Here is an 18,147-nt window from a genome sequence, read left to right as displayed (position 1 = left end):
AAAAATAAAAAAAAAAAAAAAAAGAAAAACAAATTGATCGCCCATGAACGTTTATATAGAGGAAGGAGTTTAATGCTAGTTAATTAGAGGAATTTACACACGTGACAGGTAAGATGTCTGATGTTTATTTTGAGAATAGAGTCGAATATTTTCGTATTCCATCAACGATTTTCCTTCTTATCTTGTTCCTTCCAATACAGTCGTACTGAGCAAGTCCGAGTATCCCGTGGCTCTGCACTTTTCTTCCCAAACTGTTATCGGCTTCTCCAAAATCTCCTAGCTCTCCTTATTAACCTGCTTTCTTATTCATCCGTTTTACTTTATTCAGTTACCTTGGAAACGATCCCGCCATAATACGGTAATCTTTGGCTCTTTACGCTGAGAAACAGCAAACACTCTTGGAAATCACTGTTCTGAGATCGGAATGCAACAGGACGAAAGATGCGATATGTAGATCTGCACAGAGAGATGAATCTCGCCCTGGCTACGAGCGCAAATACTTCCAACTATTTCGTGAAATGTCACGTCCGAAAATTAACGGGAACACGTAGAATGTTTTCGAGTAATTTTGCGGCAGCAGTGTTTGCTATACGCAAGGCGGACAAAATAATTTTAACAAAACGCAGTGTTGCTTGGCTTTGCTTTTCCTCTCGTCTAAAATACGTTCTCACAGTTCTTTCTAATGTCGTTTGAAACCAAATGGCAAATTCGCGATAAGAAAAAACGAGAAGTAACAATGTTTACCCGCGAAATTTCCCAACGACATCTTCGCGGTCGAAAGTACTTTCGCGTGCAGCTTCTGTCTGATCAGGACCCACGGTGATGTGACAAAGAAGGAAAATTCCACGGTCCACGTGGATGGTTTTTAGCAGAGAACAAAAGCGTGTCGGACGGAACAAGCAGAGCAACGGCTAGTTACTCGTGGACCGCATTATAGATGCATCAACTGCAAAACTAGGTACACAGCAAGTCGGTCTAATTGAGCAGAACTGAAAGACTCGGCAAGCTGACGGTCGCGTCTGACACGCATCTTTGCTAAACGTTCGCCCTCGTTTCGCGGAAATCGTCAGGTGCAAGCTCAGGTTCGTTTCAATGTGCACACTCCCGAAACAGATGCGTTGCTACGAATAATAAATACCTGGAGGAGCATCAATTCGACGGTTGAAATTGCTGGCGCCCGTGTGTGTCGAGAAGGTAATGCCGCGGTGGAACGAGCTCTTTCAACTTAAAGCACGATCGAGGCTACGTGGCGATTCAAGATGCAAAATACACTGTTCCGCGGCAGTCTCTTCCGGAGAAGCTTTCACGACTTTTACACGGAGAAAAGAGCGAACTCTCGCAAAGCGCCGGCGAAACGTGCCGAGAAATATTTATACGTTCGTTTATTTAATTAAAGAAACGCGCTCGGCTCAGAAGCCCCGGCCGCGTTCGCCTTTTTCTCTTTTATTTTCGGAAAGTTGTGAAAGTCCGTAACGTACAGTTTACCACCCATTGGTTCGCTAATATCGCTGGCCGGTGAATTATCGCGCAGTAAGTCGCGCGAAATGACACACGTGTCTAATTCGTTAAAATTTTTTCTCTAGTTTTCCAAGCATAAATCGTATCGAAGCACATAAAACGACCCTCTCGATTTATCCATCCCCCACCCCGCCACCTACCGCTGCTGGCCGTTTCTTTTTGAACCGAAGCCAGAACAAAATCTATCGCTGGAAAAGATCAAAGGTCAGCAATCGAGAGGCTGCACCTGTCGGTGACGGGACGCCTGTAGTGCCATTACACCAGGAGAATTCAGCGCGCGGAGAGCGCCGGGACACACACACACACACACACACACACATACACTCGGGAACAGGGAACTTTTATTCAAAGAGTGTCTCCGAACGTGAGATCAAATTAGTTCGGGGTGTCAGATAAAAATAAACTCGGTTCTTCTTTCGCTGGGTCGCGAAGAATAGGGACGTAGGTGGGGACGCAAGGCGGCAAGAAGGAAAAGAGAAAGGGAGAAAGGCGCATTCACGCCTTCTTCACGCGTTCCTCCATTTTATTTCCAGCCGTGGCTGGATGGAGGAGCCAGAGCTCGCGCCCGAGACCGAGGACGAGAAAAGAAGAGGAGCTGGAAAGCGAGGGTGGAGTCACAATGCTGCGGATATAGCGAAGGAATTGCACGTGACGCGGAAATTCGTTTACACGGTGTCTGTGCCTCTGCCCTCCTCCGGTAATGTGCACCGATGCCCCCCGCGTTCCATTCTACTCCAATGACGCGGATTCTGAAACTTTATTTCCTAAGTACTCTCTCAAGATACATTTTTTATGAACGAACGCGAGGGATCGCGCGGCGTACTCGCGTCGTTGCGTCGTCGCGAGAAGAAATTGGAACAGAAGAACAGGTCGTAGGGACGAGGTGTCTCGCCTCTAGCCGAAAGCTGTGAACTGCGTGTCCACTTTTGCCGATCCTAGGTAAGCAACGTGTGTCTTTTATTGGGAACGAAGGTTTTGAAAATCTTCCCTGACCTGCGCCACTCGCGTTGAATGATTTATAATCAAAGAGAGACTGTCTCTCGAATATTTCTCTCGCAGTTAAAATGTGCGTTTGAAATTCTCGAACGACGCCCTGAAGCATATTTTATCTTTGTACGAGCGAGCATCGACAATTTTCGCAAGGCGTTTTCCGTCGAATTCTCGGATAATGTGTAGTAAAATTGACGTTGGAAGGGCAATTTCGAAAATTACTCGTTGCGGTGGAGAGGCAGACGTGGAAAGGGGACAGGGTTGCCCCTTCCATGCCTTTGCAGGGCTGAATTACCAACCCTGCATCCTGTGAGTGACGTTATCACGGTGCATTTGGTGCATTTGATGCATCCGGTAGGTTCGTGCCTAGGTGTCTGTCTGTCCAGAACAGCCAAGTCACTGTATTCGATATTCCATATTGCGGAACGCTTCTGCTTACAAACAGGTACAACCCGCTCAGCTGTTATTTGCATTTACCTTTGCTCTAATAGCAAACAATGCACGTCTCTCGTGCGCGATGAATATTTCTCTCTGTTGCTTCATCGCTAAATAATTCACTGTCGTTGAGAAAAGAAACAGAATGTAGGAACGAAACGCCAGATCGAATCTTTGTTACAGTCGGCGGCTAGCAGAGGAACGATTGAATTGAAAAATTCGAAGTTTGTCTTTCATATTAAATTCGATTTTGTCCTCAACTCCGAAGGTCAGAGGCTCGTTAGCACAGCGAAGAAGAAAGTATTGTTCTTGATGGGACTTGCAACACTCTCACCCTCCGTCGCGCCCTAATTAAGCACTCCATTCTTCCACTTAGCGCAACGCTCGCGTCGGCGAACAAAGTTTCGCCGGTCAATCGAAAGTTTCGGCCAAGTTAGCTGGGGGAACTTGCTCGGGGTAAATATTCCACACACTGACGAAACACGTGCACGCGCGACCAGCGTCCTCTCTCTCTCTCTCTCTCTCTCTCTCGAAGACGGGAGTTCGTCTTGTATTTGCGCACTTGGAAGATAGGAGGCTTGTACCTGCGGCTTCTGCATTCCCCGGAATCCAACGACTAATTCCCTACAGTCCTACCCCCCGAGTAGAAACGTGAGACACGGAGGCACAGTAGTCGCGGAGGTCGTGTGTCGTAATGGCGATAACCTTTATGGCTCCTGTTCCAGAGATACCAACTATGCATGTAGTAGCTACGTAGCTACGTCTCAAAATTGTACTTATGACTGTAGCCACTGCGGTTGCTACGTGATTTCATCCACTTCCTACGTTTCAGCGTAGCGTACGATCGTATCAAGCACCAGATATCTCTCATACCGTTCGCGAACGCTGACATTTTCGCCACTTGTTTCCATTATTCCTTTGTTGCTAATATCTGATACTTACCCGCGGGTACGCGATATCGAGAGCGACGTATGCCTGGCGTTAGTATACGTACCGGTTTCGAGCGGCGTCATTCGAGAACTTGTTAATTATTAATAAATGCTGGATCCATTCGAAACGGGAACACATAGCCTTTTGTCCTGTGAGAAATTATCGATGCAGCGTGTTGCGTGTTACGCTGAAACGACGTGCCACGTTGGAAATATTCATTGTTTGGTGCTAAAGTGTCGACGAGTAAATACGTAAAAATCGCCGCTACGTGTACGGCGCGCTGTGTAAAATTCAATCCTCGCTTGAAAACGTCGACACTCGCGTTCTGACGGGTTTGTACTTCTCGCGAGACAACAGTTTTAGACCGAATTTCACGCTTAACGAAGAATTTTCAGTCGACTGACCCTTCGATTCTTCGATCCTGTTGCGCGAATGTGTAAGTAGATATAATTCGGCGCGGCGAATCGATCGAACCTCAATTTAGATGAACCCGTCATACAAGACGAATATTTCGCTTCGTCGAGCAACCTCTCCAGCAATAGACGTTTCAGACACGAGATAAGAGCGGTTGGGTGTTAGGTTGCACTCCTGGGTTTGCATCATCTCTCAACCCTGACCCAGCATCCCTTACCATACATACATCTCTCTAACCTCATGCTTGGCTACTCTACTATACAATATAACAAACATTTACTAGACGTCGTACGAATTTTCCCGATATATATTTTTCAACTGCCGCTTGAAATTTGAAACGTGCGATAATTCGTAAAGAATATCGATGAAAGATCGAAACGATTGTGACGAGTATCACCGATCCAACGATTCGTTTGAACTATGCCCATCAAATCCATCAACATTTCACATTGGCTTTAATTGTACCGAAACGAAAGTAGAATTGTAAAGAAACGACTCTGCCGGCACAAATGAGCAAAGTTCCCGATTCGAGACCCCCCCCGATAAGGGGGAAGAAGGAAGAGGCCAGAAAAAGAGCCAGAGCACCCTCGGACTGCTATAACATTTGCATAATCGTACGTAACAATTATCGTTCATCAGGCTGGGGGAGCTAGTCCCAGCTGAATTTTTCCTTTCCCCGGGAAAATTTGCATATACACGACGAATCTTTAACGAGTTTCAAACAAATGTCTATCTGTCAAAAAATTCCATATTCCATTGTCGAATGAAAATCTCGGACAGCGTTGGTTCTCGTCTCTGTCAACGAATTTCCTCTGAAATCAGCAAGGTCTGACTCCGAGAGAAAAAAAAAAAAAAAAAAAAGGAAAAAAAGAAAAAGAATTCAGAAAAATGAAGAATAACGTAGAAGGGTCAAAGATATCTTCGACGACGATGTGAAAGGGAGATGCTGGCGGCACTGATCGAGCAACGAAGACTCTAAAAGCTAGTAATTCGCATGGGGCCCATAAAAATGTTTATCACCGTCAATAAAGAGGCTTTCTGGTCCTGGCGGGCTTTTGGCTCTTTACTGCTCTGCGCCGGTTACGATGCTCAACGTAAAGTTGAACAGGGAGCCGAAAAAGAAAGGGCGAGAAACGACAATGTACCAGCTCTAATCTCGACGATAAAAATCTATCAATCGTTTGATTTTTCTCCTGTTCGAGGAAAGACTTTTAATCGCGAGACTCTCGGTCTATCGTCTGAAAATCGATTCCAGCCGCATCCACTTGGGAGTTTCGGTCCACGAGCAGGAGATATTCGAGGAAACGCTGCGAAGGTAGTCGGATAAAAAAATGATGAACGACGTTCCGGACTAGTAGGACGTTACGTGGTGGCTGGTGGTTTTTGTTTAAAACGTTCGCCCGTGGCACCCTCGAGGGGTTCGACCGACACTCGACATCTCGCCAAGGTTCAGCCAGGGCAAAGGGATGCCCCCAAGATGTATGCAAAATGGAAACGAAACGCTTTCGACTGTATGAAAACATTTCCTCGGTTATATCGCCGAAAAGATTCTCTCGTACGAGTTCTAAATAATCACGAATTGAACGGTATTTTATTTTACGGTATTTTCGTGATCCCCATTTCGAAATAACACTCTTCGCATTCGATCATCTGACCTCTTGTCTCTTAATTAAATTGCGCCGTAAAATATACGTAATAAAGTGCAACATAGTAAACACTGTCGTTCCAACGCCAGTAAATAATGTTATTATCCTCAGAGCTTGGATGTCTGGCTACCTAATTCGAGTTACAATGGACCGTGTCAGGCTTAATATCTCAAAAATGAGCAAACAAATTCTAGAGTGGATACAAGTTTCCCGTCATTTTTAATATGTCCGTTCTATTGTCCGTCAATATTTTATTCAAAATTTCTTTCAGGAAACTTGACAGGAAACGTGAAATGAAAAATTGAGTGAGCGGTTGATACACAGGTTAATACAAGGGATTTATCTGGTTTACCGAACATTAATGAGAAAATAGATTTTCCTTTGTTCCGTCTAGTTTCGGAATGACTAAGACAAGTATTTAACGGTAATTAACGTTAGTGGATAGCGTATTGACGTCGACGCAACGTCCAGAGGCATCAAATTATAATTCCCCAAAGGATAGCGCTTGCCTCTACACGCGCGCGTTCATTTCATTGATATTCTTAGTTGGTAAATTTCGCTTCGAAATTTGTGGAACTTTGTAAAAAGTACGTTCCGTCGCAAGGGATTCCTTTATTGCCAACACTTATTGAACAGCGAGTTCAAATAGCCAAACGCTATGGTTAGTTTCTAGTTTATCGCTCGTATCGGAACTCTGACGGTATTAAATTTCTAGCGCGGAATTATTCCAAACATCCGTGAAGTTTTATCGAAACCAGAATTTCGAACGTTTAGGAAACTCTGTTGTTGCAGCTGGCGGTTCTAATTTTCGGAACTACGATTTCTGCAACAGCGAGCTCCGTGGAGTGTCGAACACCTGTTGAAAATTAAAACCAAATTCAAAATTTGCCAACTTTGATCCCAATTTTGCAACTACGAAAATCCGTAGGAAATGCCGCGCGATGTACCCAAGTTCCCTTGCTTGTTACGATTTGTTCATGATTTCGAGAGAGAGAGAGAGAGAGAGAAGCGTTCGAATGTCTGATACGAAGAAAAACAACAGATTACAAAGCAATGCTGTAACAATTGTTCCATCGTTGAGCATGAATTGCAATTGTTTGCAATTGTTACACAATTCTGCTACGTGCTTTGCAGAATATCTCTCGCCGACGTAACGCTGGTACGTAGTATATATTCTGTAGCACAAACGCTCAAACTAACCACTCATCCAAAGCACATCTCATTAGTATACATAGGTCCTGCGATGAACGTTCGCATTCAAGTAACAGTCGATATCTATTAGACGACTGGGCAATATTACAATAACTGGAACCAACGTGTAATTTAACGGTAATTAACGTTAGTGGATAGCGTATTGACGTCGACGCAACGTCCAGAGGCATCAAATTATAATTCCCCAAAGGATAGCGCTTGCCTCTACACGCGCGCGTTCATTTTATTTTCGGATTTTCAAAGTTCTTTTTCTCAAGAATTTCTAACGTAATTCATAATTCGCGGTGAGTCGTCGTGAAATCACTCGTTCGATTGCAAGTTCGTATACGACAAAATATTAATCGCAGCACGTGTCGTTGTACGTAGTTGATCCTTGATCGAAACCAATTTCAACGCGATAAACATCTCGGTATAAATTCATGGATATCGTCGTTCCCGTTCAAGCAAGCCTCGGCGAAACGAGCGCCTTCTTTGTCGACAAGATTCGAAATTATTTCACGCGACGAGAGGAGTAGTAGCCGGTGCAAGCGGAACGGTGAATTTCTATCAGGAGAAGCGATAAGCACGGTAACTTTTATCTCAGCACACCTCGTCTGCCCCGTTCTCCCGCCTAGGCGAAACCCTCGTATCCACGCCACTCGCTTTTTAACATAATTTCACGTTTCATTGTCCCCGAGAGTTTCAAGTTCCGACAGAGAGCCTGAGCGAGGAGTCCTGAATTTTAATACGATCGCGTAGGCGACTGCTTCGTCTTTTCTAGTTGCGACCGGATAAATTTTACGTACGAACACCAGCGCGATCTTCGTACGCAAAGGGAAAGAAGAAATTCCGCTGTACAACTGCATTCCACGCACTGCGTCTCGCTCGAATCCGACGAATCTAATCAATTTACGATACACTCCGCCATTCCCTTCTCCGGCGTGACAAACAAGATTCTCCCGGAACGAAAGGCACGAGAATTTTGCTTCGAACGAGCCAACGTGCCCGTAGTACATCGATCGTATTTGAAATGAAATTAATTCCTCTCTTTTATGCAAAATTTGTAAGTTGTGTTATTCTTTGGTTCTACTTCAAGTTGCAGCACTTCCGCTCCGGCAGGAAGCGTGTTTGCATTGGTTTTCGACGTGAGGTCGAGCATTTTCAACGTTTCCGCGTTTCCCAGAGCGGCTGGGACCGCGCCGGGAACTAAAACAGTTCCTGACGCGCGAAGTTAAAAAGGTCCATTCTATTATAATATTCATTCGTTCTGATATTCGTGGCTTAACTCAAGTGGCATCCGGAGGCTTGCCGCGCGTTCGATATAATTTCATATTTCATTGTTTCCCCCGCAGTTCCAAACGATCGCGCGCGAAGTTCGCAGGGAGTTCTGAATTTTAATATACCTTGTGTTGAAAGTTTCCGTCGTCGTTTCTTCCCCCCTTTCCCCACCGTGTTCCTTGCCAAGTTTTCTCCCAACAACGGTTTTCCCGTGACAAACTAATTTTCTGTTAACGTTATTGCCGCTGTTATTGTCGCGCGGTGAAACAATTTATGCGCGTTTCACATTTACAAAGCGACGAAAATCCCCAATTGCCCGGGCGTGAAGCGCGTATACAACGAGTGACTTTTGCGTTCAATCTTGCGTCTCGCTGTTATTCCGAGCATTTTTAAACGGTCACTCCACGGGACTGCAAACTCGGAGAATCAACAGAAGATGAGAGGGTGAGAAAACGACGAGGCCGAGCGCCTCATTATTCCTAAAGCTTGACTTTCCCGTAACTCCCGTCGCGAGCTTTGCGGCACGTTCTACCCACAAACAACCCTTCTTGCCTGGAAGGCAGAATCCCGCAATAATATCCACGAGGAACGATCGAGATCCACGAAATACGTACATACCATCGGCAACGACCAACACTCCCGATTCCTGCGGCTGATCGCATAAACTCTCCGAACACTCGCGAAAGCAAGACGTACAACGTACGTACGTCTTTTCAGCGATCATTCACTCACGAATACACCGTCGAGAAATTTCGAAATCAATTCACCTCTTTCAACGTCTCGTGGAAAATGATTGCTTCGAAGGCATCTTGATTGCTGCTAGACGAGATCATTTCTCGGCCAATTTATAGGCGATATTTCTTCTAAATCGGAGAACAAAGCTTCCCCTTGGCAAAGATCACGTTTCCCTTGACATGTTCGACGGACGAGCAGCCAATCGTGCCAGGAGCACGTGAATGAGGGGTCGCGAACAAACGAGCACATTTTCCTGAAGGCTGGGGCAAGAAAGAGATACCGGTGGAGAGGTTTTATCGTCCCGGGACGATTGCCCCTGTGTAAATACGTATTTCTTTTGTTTTCGGTCGGACCCTCATCAAATTTTCTGTCGCGGAGAGGCACCGGCTGTTTAACAACCGAACAACCTGTCCCCGAAGGTTTTTTGCTCCACGTTTGCGTCTTCACATCGCGGACCATTCGAAGCTAGTAACATGCAAAAATTTCGTAGCCAATGCGCGCGTACGTATGTGCATTCATTTAGATTAGCCATCGGGATAACGTCCAGCGAGCAATCTATCATCGTTTGTAAAATTTCTATTCTGCAAGTGTAGTTGCTTGTCCCGCGTAATTTCTTAAGAGGCAACGCCAACCACGGGCTTGATAGGTAGTTAATGAAAAGCAGCTGGAACTCATTCGTGGCTTTGAGCTAATAATCACATAATGGATAGCTTCGGAAGCTTTAAAAGCACCAGATGTGTATCCATAATCCTTCCGCCAGGTGCTGAGAGCTTCCATGGGTGGTGAAGTTATTAATAGTCGCAGGGGCCTCCAGAGATTTCGCGGAAACTGAGACGTCGAATATTTCAGTATCCAGGGTATCCAGAGATTTCACAGCCAGCTAGATGGAGGTCTACGAGATCCGTGAGACTCTTAATGTAAGAGCCAAGTAGCCTATCCAATGGTAGCTTGAGGATTGCGGAGATCTTGAAAAATTGCATCGCAGGTCCAGCACTTGTGAGAGACGCTGTTCAATCTAGAGGACAGAAGTAGGTATCAGTAACATTTAAGCATCATTTCGTACATACGTTTAGCGAAATTTCTAAAATATCAGAAATTTGGAATAATTTCTTAATATTACAAATGTAGGCCAAAAAAATGTTGGAGAAAACGAGATTCTTTACGATCGACGCTTTCGCCGTTAGCAGGTTTCCGGATTTCTTCCGTGAAATCACCCAGCATTACCTCCGCCTGAAGATTTAGTCTTTCAGAAGATGGAAAACATGCTGTTATGAAAAAAGAAAAAACAGCATAGTTGTTTTAGGTCGATTGTACAACGTAGCTGAGTAATACAGAGGCCAATAAATATTCAAATATTTTACGACACGTGTATGCAACCGCGAGATCGATCGGCTATAAAAAAAAAATTGGAGTTACGAGTATCGTACAACCAAGTACTGCTTTTATAATACATATACGTCTGATAAGATGGTAATGATTAGATAGAGAATTTAGTTAAAACAAACTCTCCAAAGTATACTGGCGCACATAAGAGCGAACTATCATCCCTACACTTTGATGGATATTTATTTTATTCTTTAAATACGATGACGAGAATTGAAATTTCCCATGAATACATAAACGTGCAACTATTGGAATAAATATTGACGATGGGGAAGATAAAGCCAAATTGCACCTTAGTTTCCCTTTAAAGTCAAATTGAATAGTAGATTGATGCGAGAGTCTTCTCTTCTCTTTCAGACATTCCCGAAATCGAGTTCTACATGTTTAATAGCTATTGTAATTGATCTAAACAGAGACCGGAATTGCCTGTGGAAAATAATGGAAATGAGAGAAGGACGATCCCGGCTGATTCAAGTTTCCTTCGTTGAGATGCAAGGATAACAATTTGAAAGGGTTGGTCGATACGCCCGGAGACCAGTTTATCGTGTAGCAGTGTGAAAATCGATGTTCTTCCGACGGCAATGCCACGGTGACGCCGCTTTCACAGAAACTTTAGTTACCTAGTAATTGTATTTGCAAAAGATAGTAAAAAATATTTTGATCCCTCTCAACGTAAATTGCCTCAGTGAACGACAAGAATATAAAATCGTTGAATAAAATATCTCGGTGTAAGAAAATTTGATATACGTACAGCCATCTGAAACGTATAACTCGTGTAATCAGTTTGCCGTATTCGTGAAGCCGTTCTCAAATATGAATGTCGTTAAATTTTTATATAATAACTAGAACGTAATTTGATTTTCGAGCGCGGTAGTTGGCGAAATTTCATTTTTAAAGTTTCAACCAGTTTAAAATTCAGTTTCAATTTTCGTCTCAATTTTCTTCTTTTTTTCTTTATCCAGTATCGATTCAAATAGAAGAGATAACGAATAAATTTTCGTGCATACAGAATTATCAAATCTGGCTTGTCGATTGCAATTCAATCACAGCGAAACGTAGGTGAAGTGTCGGTTCGATATAAAATATTTATAAAATTCTCCTCTTCGTTTCTAAATTTCAATTATTTATTTACAGAAGACTGGGTGCTCTTCTCATACGTTAGCTCCAAAACAAAAGGGGAAAAGTGAAAGCGTTGAAAATCTGCCAAGCGAATCATAACAAAGTAGCCAGCAACTAAATTGCGTTCCGGAGAATGTTCTCGATTTGCAAGTGGACGAAACGCTGGTCTCAAAGGGGGTTGGTTTAAGGTTCAGTCAAGAGGAAATCGATCGCCTATAGAGTTTCCAGGATGGAGGACACCCTGAGGATCGCCGAGGTTAGCACCTAGCTCTGTAATAGCGCTTAACAATGAAATATCATTGTCTAAAACGGACCTGGCTAGTCTCGACAGCAGAAACGGGACTAAATGGATGTTAAACCCGTATTTGAACGATCTGCACCCGACAATAATTTAATGTCCTTCGCGAAGCTCGTCGGTGATGTCTACGCCGTGACGTCAGTGACACTACGATTTTGATAATCGTTTCGAAAGGGAAGACAGACAATTTATCGTTGTTTGGGCTGGCTGTCGGAGAGAGATTAATGAACTTTGCGAGAACTTGTTTCGGTGGAAATAAATGAATTTCTAAGTTGATCAAAGTTTCGAATGAAACGTTAAATCGACTGAAATTAAAACGTGAAGTTCCTCTCGCGAAAATGGAGATTTTCTTTCGATTTAATTACTCGGGGATGATGTTGAAAATTGAAAAGAGCACGTACATCACGCGTATCGGCAGATTTACGTTTACGATCGCCCCTCTTTATCTCTACCGGCGCGAAGCTACTTTGTTATCAATCAATACTTCGTCAAGTAATTTCAAAGTGGAAGCGTGATCACGAGAGGCTGGCTGCAGCAACCCGAAAGACGCTAGACGGTACAAAGATCGATACACCCATATCCCATCAGGTTTCGAAAGGAATTCAGCGATCGTATCGAGGTTGAGTCGTGCACAGGGCTCCTTCGCAACAGTTCCAGAGGTCGAAACATTCCCAAAGGAATCCTAACGCGGTATATTCATAGGAACGTATATCAGGCCCATACGTATGCCGACACGCAAGCGCGCATATACTTGGACAGCTCCAAACCGATGCATCCAGACACATTATCCGCAAGGACATCTCGAATGCAATAACGCAAAGATGGTTTCTACAAAAGCTGATACGAATTCCAATCCATTTTTTCCTGTTTTACCATGGTTTCTCGTTCCATGTATTCGAAAGTTAAGTAGATGGCTTGATTAAATTGGACGAGAAAAGTACGTGTACGTTGGAACATTTATGAAAATAGCGAGATGTATAGATCGATAATTAAGCAAAGAGTAACGAAAACATAGAAAAATAAGAAAGAAAGGAGAGCATAGATAAATTAATATGTAGATCCGAGTGAAGTGAGTAAACGAATGAGAAATGAAGCACGTAGACTGCAGTGCAGTATATGCATAATATACAAGTAAATGTGTATTCATGACAAGGACTGTACATACTTATATAGAGTCTGATAAAGTTGAAGAATACAGATAAATGTACGTGGTAAAAAATTTAAATGTAGAATGATGCAAAACAGCCTGTAACTTGGCTCAATTTTCCGGGGACACATCCTGAAATTGACATAACTCTGCCACACTGTTATTTCTATTCTTTCATGCATCTGGCACAATAGATTTTTCAAGATGCCGTAACAGTATAATTTTGCGTACCATAATATTGTCCAAGCTTTAAATTCCGTTCATTTTTCTAGGACACTGTATTTATATCACACGGCACAGAAAATCTCTAGAGAACGTGATATTCAGCCTATAGGTACGCCGTACATGGCCACTTGCATAATTCACCAGACGACACGTAAAAGATATTGAGCATGGGTCTCAGCTTGGCCAGAAACGAGAGTTGCTCAGGAATCCTAGGCATTTTTATGGGGCTTCTTTCCCAGAGAGGTTAGAGAGAAGACACGTGGGATGCGTACCTTGAAAAGATGAAAAAGAAAAGAACTGATGAAAATCCGAACTCACTTCCTTAAGGATTTCGTCTCTGACTAAACGACTTTCCCCTTCAGCTGCTATTTTTTAAAAGTCGATCAACAATTACTTCGAGTTTCATTAAAGTTTGATCAAACACCTGGATTATCGATTTATAGGAATAAATTGCCTATAAGTTCGAAATTGAACAACATTCAAGGAAGAATTTCTTTTTTTTCCTTAAAATAAATAAGAAGCATCTAAAAATAACGAAGTACCGACGTAAATACAACTTGAACAGAAAATCCTCGCAATTTTTACAAAGGCTTTCATGATTCTGTCCGATAGATAACAAGCCGGAAGCTACGCGTCTGCTCCTTGCGGCTCCTGTCTGCAGCTGCCAGACAATTTTGCGTATTTCACGAGATTTATTCAATAGACCAGGTACGCTCGATGGACCAGGCGAAAGCGTGAATATGAAAAATAAGAGGAAGGAAAGAGACAGCATTTAAATAAGGATAGATAGCTTCCCTTATGGATATCCTTGGACTCCATTGTGTTGGCCAGCTTTGACCACTGAAGACGGTTTCCATATTATTTTCTCGCATCTCGCCTTTTTCCATCGCCTTTACTCCTGTGTCTGCAAACTTTCTGAAGTCATTTTCTCGTCTGTTCGAATCTGCTTTGGATGAAACTTCATGCGAAAAGTTTCCCCGTGAAAATCTTCCGTATTGACCGTTGTTAAAATGTTTGTAATAAACTTTAGTGGAATTAATGGAGTATCGCCGTTATTACTTGCAAACAGAAAATACATGAATTGAATTTATCAAAAACTTCATTATTAATATTAAGTGATAATATTAGTCATCATTAACGTTAGGTAAAAAATTGATCGGGAAGAATAGCTTCGAGTGTAATATCTTTACAAGTGTCGAAATCTTTATAAGGCTGTCTGCGGACATTCGAAATGGTTCTCCGATATCTGCTGTCAAGTGATCGTGTGCGAACCCAAATTCATCCCCGGGGATTTTCACCATCCCACCATGAAGTAATTTTCACGAGACTATTCTTCGGCCGCGGGTGAACTCGAAGACGATGTGCCGCCATAAAAAGAGGAACAAAAAAGCGGAAGAAAAAAGGAGCACGTGAAACGAAAGAGAGAAGTTCTCCGGTGATTTAAGAGAAAGGAAAGCACGACTGACCTCTCGCGTCGAAAGAAAAAGAATAGAGGAAAGAACGTCTTCCTTGTTCGACCGACAGTGGCTGAGTAGCAATAAAAGTCAGTGAGTCTAGATAATCGAGAAATCTAGCCTCGCGATCCGATGTCGCGTTTCACTGCCGCTCTCATGCAGTAAAACTCATGTTTCCAGTGTTTCCATTGTTTCGTAAATTAACGAACAATCGGACCAGTCGGTTACTTTTACTTTACCACTGTTACCGCTGCCTGTGTTTTTATTGTCTATATAGTCTGTGTCTTTATCTTTCCACATATTGTATTGCAAGACGTTTGATTTCATGAGTGTGTGTATATATATTTCTATTTCATTGTATCTGTTTATGGAAAATTGATTTAGGAAAAATAATAAAAAATAACTGAAGGATTACATGGAACTTTTCTCGACGTTCGTCATCACATAGGTAATATATACCTTCTTTTTCTACGATCTTCGATTATAATCGTCGTCAAATTTTTATCGTACATAAAACTACTCAATTTTCTTCTTCGACAAAAAGTTTTATCGACCAAGCATTATCGATCTGTCAGATCACATCTTTACGTAACGTTCACAGACATCTTTTTAATTTCATTCTCCACAGGGGGATGAAGAAAAGTTTTCACAGATTTGTTTGGGTGCAATTAGAGTGAACCTACTATTTCTTCGGTGAAATGTCACCGGCGTAGCGAATTAACACACAAAACAGTTTCACGTATTCACGAATTTAACCATGAAAAGATTCAACGTGTAGGTGCGCAAAGCAAAACGTTATACACTGCTCTGGGAGCATTGTTGACGTATAATATCTTCCTTCCTAGGTCGTTCGTACTCGCCCAAGGGAGTCCTGCATTCTGCAGGATAATAAATAATTTAGTCCAGGAAATGTTGCAAGTTATTACGGTTCGTTCTGGCAACATATCCACTTACTCGTCTGACAGAAAAAAGCTCGTATCGCATCAGATTTATTTAAGACGGGTCCTTCCTCCCATTCGATCCATTTCTTTTCATCTTTTGCTTTTTCTTTCTATTTTCACGCTGGGAAATATCCAAGGGAATTCAGCTTTAAAGTTTCTGCATATTTTATACATTTTCTTGCGAGTATATAGGCATATACATATATACAAATTATGGATTTATATTGTATTTGAGATCGTAATCTTTATTCAGGTAAATAGATAGGTATAATTATAGAGATTGTAGATATATCAGGTTATAAGTCTATAGATTACGGATATAGGTCTAAATAAATGTATTCAAGAAGCTGATGATTTCTAATGTACGAACATATATCGTTATATATTGCTATATATATTTATTATACATCGCAGTGAATATTCAGTAATAACGAAACCATATCAAAAAATAAAATATAATTTATGCAGTGAAAAATTCGTAAACTAAGCGAATATGAATTTCTGATAAAATGATATGTACATAATATTCAGTTTCCAACAAAAAGCAATATCGAAGATTGCTCGATGCAGAAGCATGTAATAGAAGTACGACGCATTCTTGGCAAGGAAATTATCGTGATGCACGACAGAGCGTGCTAAAACATATGGTACATCTAGTACTGGAAGATGCATGGAATAAAGCATATGTGCTGCAATTGGGATTTTCACTTACCGTTAAAATGTAGTGACAATGTATCTAGATTTTCATCAAGGTATATTCTCTTCCATTGATCGATTTACTTATTGCTGAAGAAATAAGAATTATAAAATTAATGAAATGTAAAGATTCCTAATATTACTGTTCTTAATTATTATTAATTATATTATACAATATATATAATTAAGATTAAAGTACAATATTAACAATAAAAGTAATAACATGCAAAACATCACCCAATAACATAGAAGTAGTGAAAATTATTATAGTCGAAAAATATTATGTATTGTTAACTGTTTATTCATTAATAAATCAAATGTTCATTTAGCTAAATGAAATTAATATATATATACGTTTATTGTTTCAGCCAATGTGCTGCGTTTCGAATCTGTAAATAGGGCTTATTAATTGGTAAAGACGAAGCATAAGGACAATCGTATCCGTGGTCACGTGATCTCTTTCCGTGACTCTCCCCACTACTTAATCATTTTGTGGACGAAACTATGACGCGGGGAGGCATAGTGGTACCGAAAGTCGTACGGGTGAGGTGTTTGCTCTATTTACTGTGTAGCTTTGTTGCTAGCTTCATTACTGCGTAGTTCTCAAATATTCACTTCCCTTGCCGTTTCCACGCTGTTATTAAGTTCGTTTTATTAATATACGTTTTATATTTAATACTTCATTGGCCATTGCTTACAGTACGTTACATGTATGATTTATTCGTTCCTCTTGAGTCATTTGTTTAATCAGTTATTGACAATTTACACTATCGGCGTGGTTTCAGAATGAAATTTGAGCTTGTTTATTGTTCTGTTTCAACGTAATTAGTTCGACATGTCTATTTATACTGATATTTCGATTTCCTTTTGTGCAGATTCTTAGGTGATTGCGCGGCAATTTCAAAGTGACGCTACATCGACGCCATCTTGATTAACGAGTGCTTCGAGTGCTAATGAATCTATTTCATGGATTTTTGCTTTGTTACAGTGAAGACAGTGGTATGTATACAATGATATTGACTTTTCATTAAATAGTTGATAATATTTATTCGATATAAATAATGGATAATAATAATATAATAGTAATAGTGATAGACAGATAGTGGTTGATACATATAGTTACATGTAGTATTTAACCTTTTTAAAGGCTTTTTAAACAATCAGTAATGCACTTTAAAATTCACTTATGATATTTCACTTTTCGTTAAAGATTGTTCACAAACGACTCTCTTCCTACGTTTCACAAGTTTGGTTGCTTGTTCATGATGACAATCTTCGTGACTTCTTTTTCAATTCTTCAATGACTTCTGGATTGTTGCAGTATCATCTAATGCGGTGAGTTTTATGCTTTTTTTGTTTCTTTTGTTCATTGTAAAATGAAAACTCCGAATCAATACGGATATCTGGTTATATTATGTAGAATTTTTGGCAAGCATAGTAATCATTTATTTATTTACTGTACTCGTGATTAGCAACGTTGATTTTTCCTTTTTCTGTATTTTATTTATTAATTCAGGTTAGATTTCCTTTGCATATCAGGCGTTTGAATATTTATTATATAATATTAACAATTGATATCAGTAGAATATTGATTATAATATCATTAATTAGCATTGATAAATAATTGAAACATCTGTGATTGAGAATGTATTTTCTATAATTATTTACTGAATCAGATTCGGTTATTTATGAAGATTAAATATTTCTCCCAGTAAACAGTATAAATAAATAACACATGAATATACAA

At 41.2% G+C, this 18,147-nt stretch overlaps 1 protein-coding gene across 1 annotated transcript in view; it reads right to left on the bottom strand.

Annotated features, from left to right (window-relative positions):
- Positions 1 to 10,146, bottom strand: part of LOC122534731 — a 122,990-nt gene extending 112,844 nt beyond the window's left edge. Inside the window, exon 1 of the mRNA XM_043665657.1 lies at positions 9,170 to 10,146. The gene's annotated coding sequence lies outside the window, so the exon portion shown is untranslated. The remainder of the gene's footprint in view (positions 1 to 9,169) is intronic.
- Between the last annotated feature and the right edge of the window lie 8,001 nt (positions 10,147 to 18,147).

Source organism: Frieseomelitta varia, unplaced genomic scaffold (genome assembly GCF_011392965.1).
Source record: "Frieseomelitta varia isolate USP_RPSP 00005682 unplaced genomic scaffold, Fvar_1.2 scaffold_634, whole genome shotgun sequence".
Lineage (NCBI taxonomy): Eukaryota > Metazoa > Arthropoda > Insecta > Hymenoptera > Apidae > Frieseomelitta > Frieseomelitta varia.
This window is presented reverse-complemented; position numbering and strand designations above follow the sequence as displayed.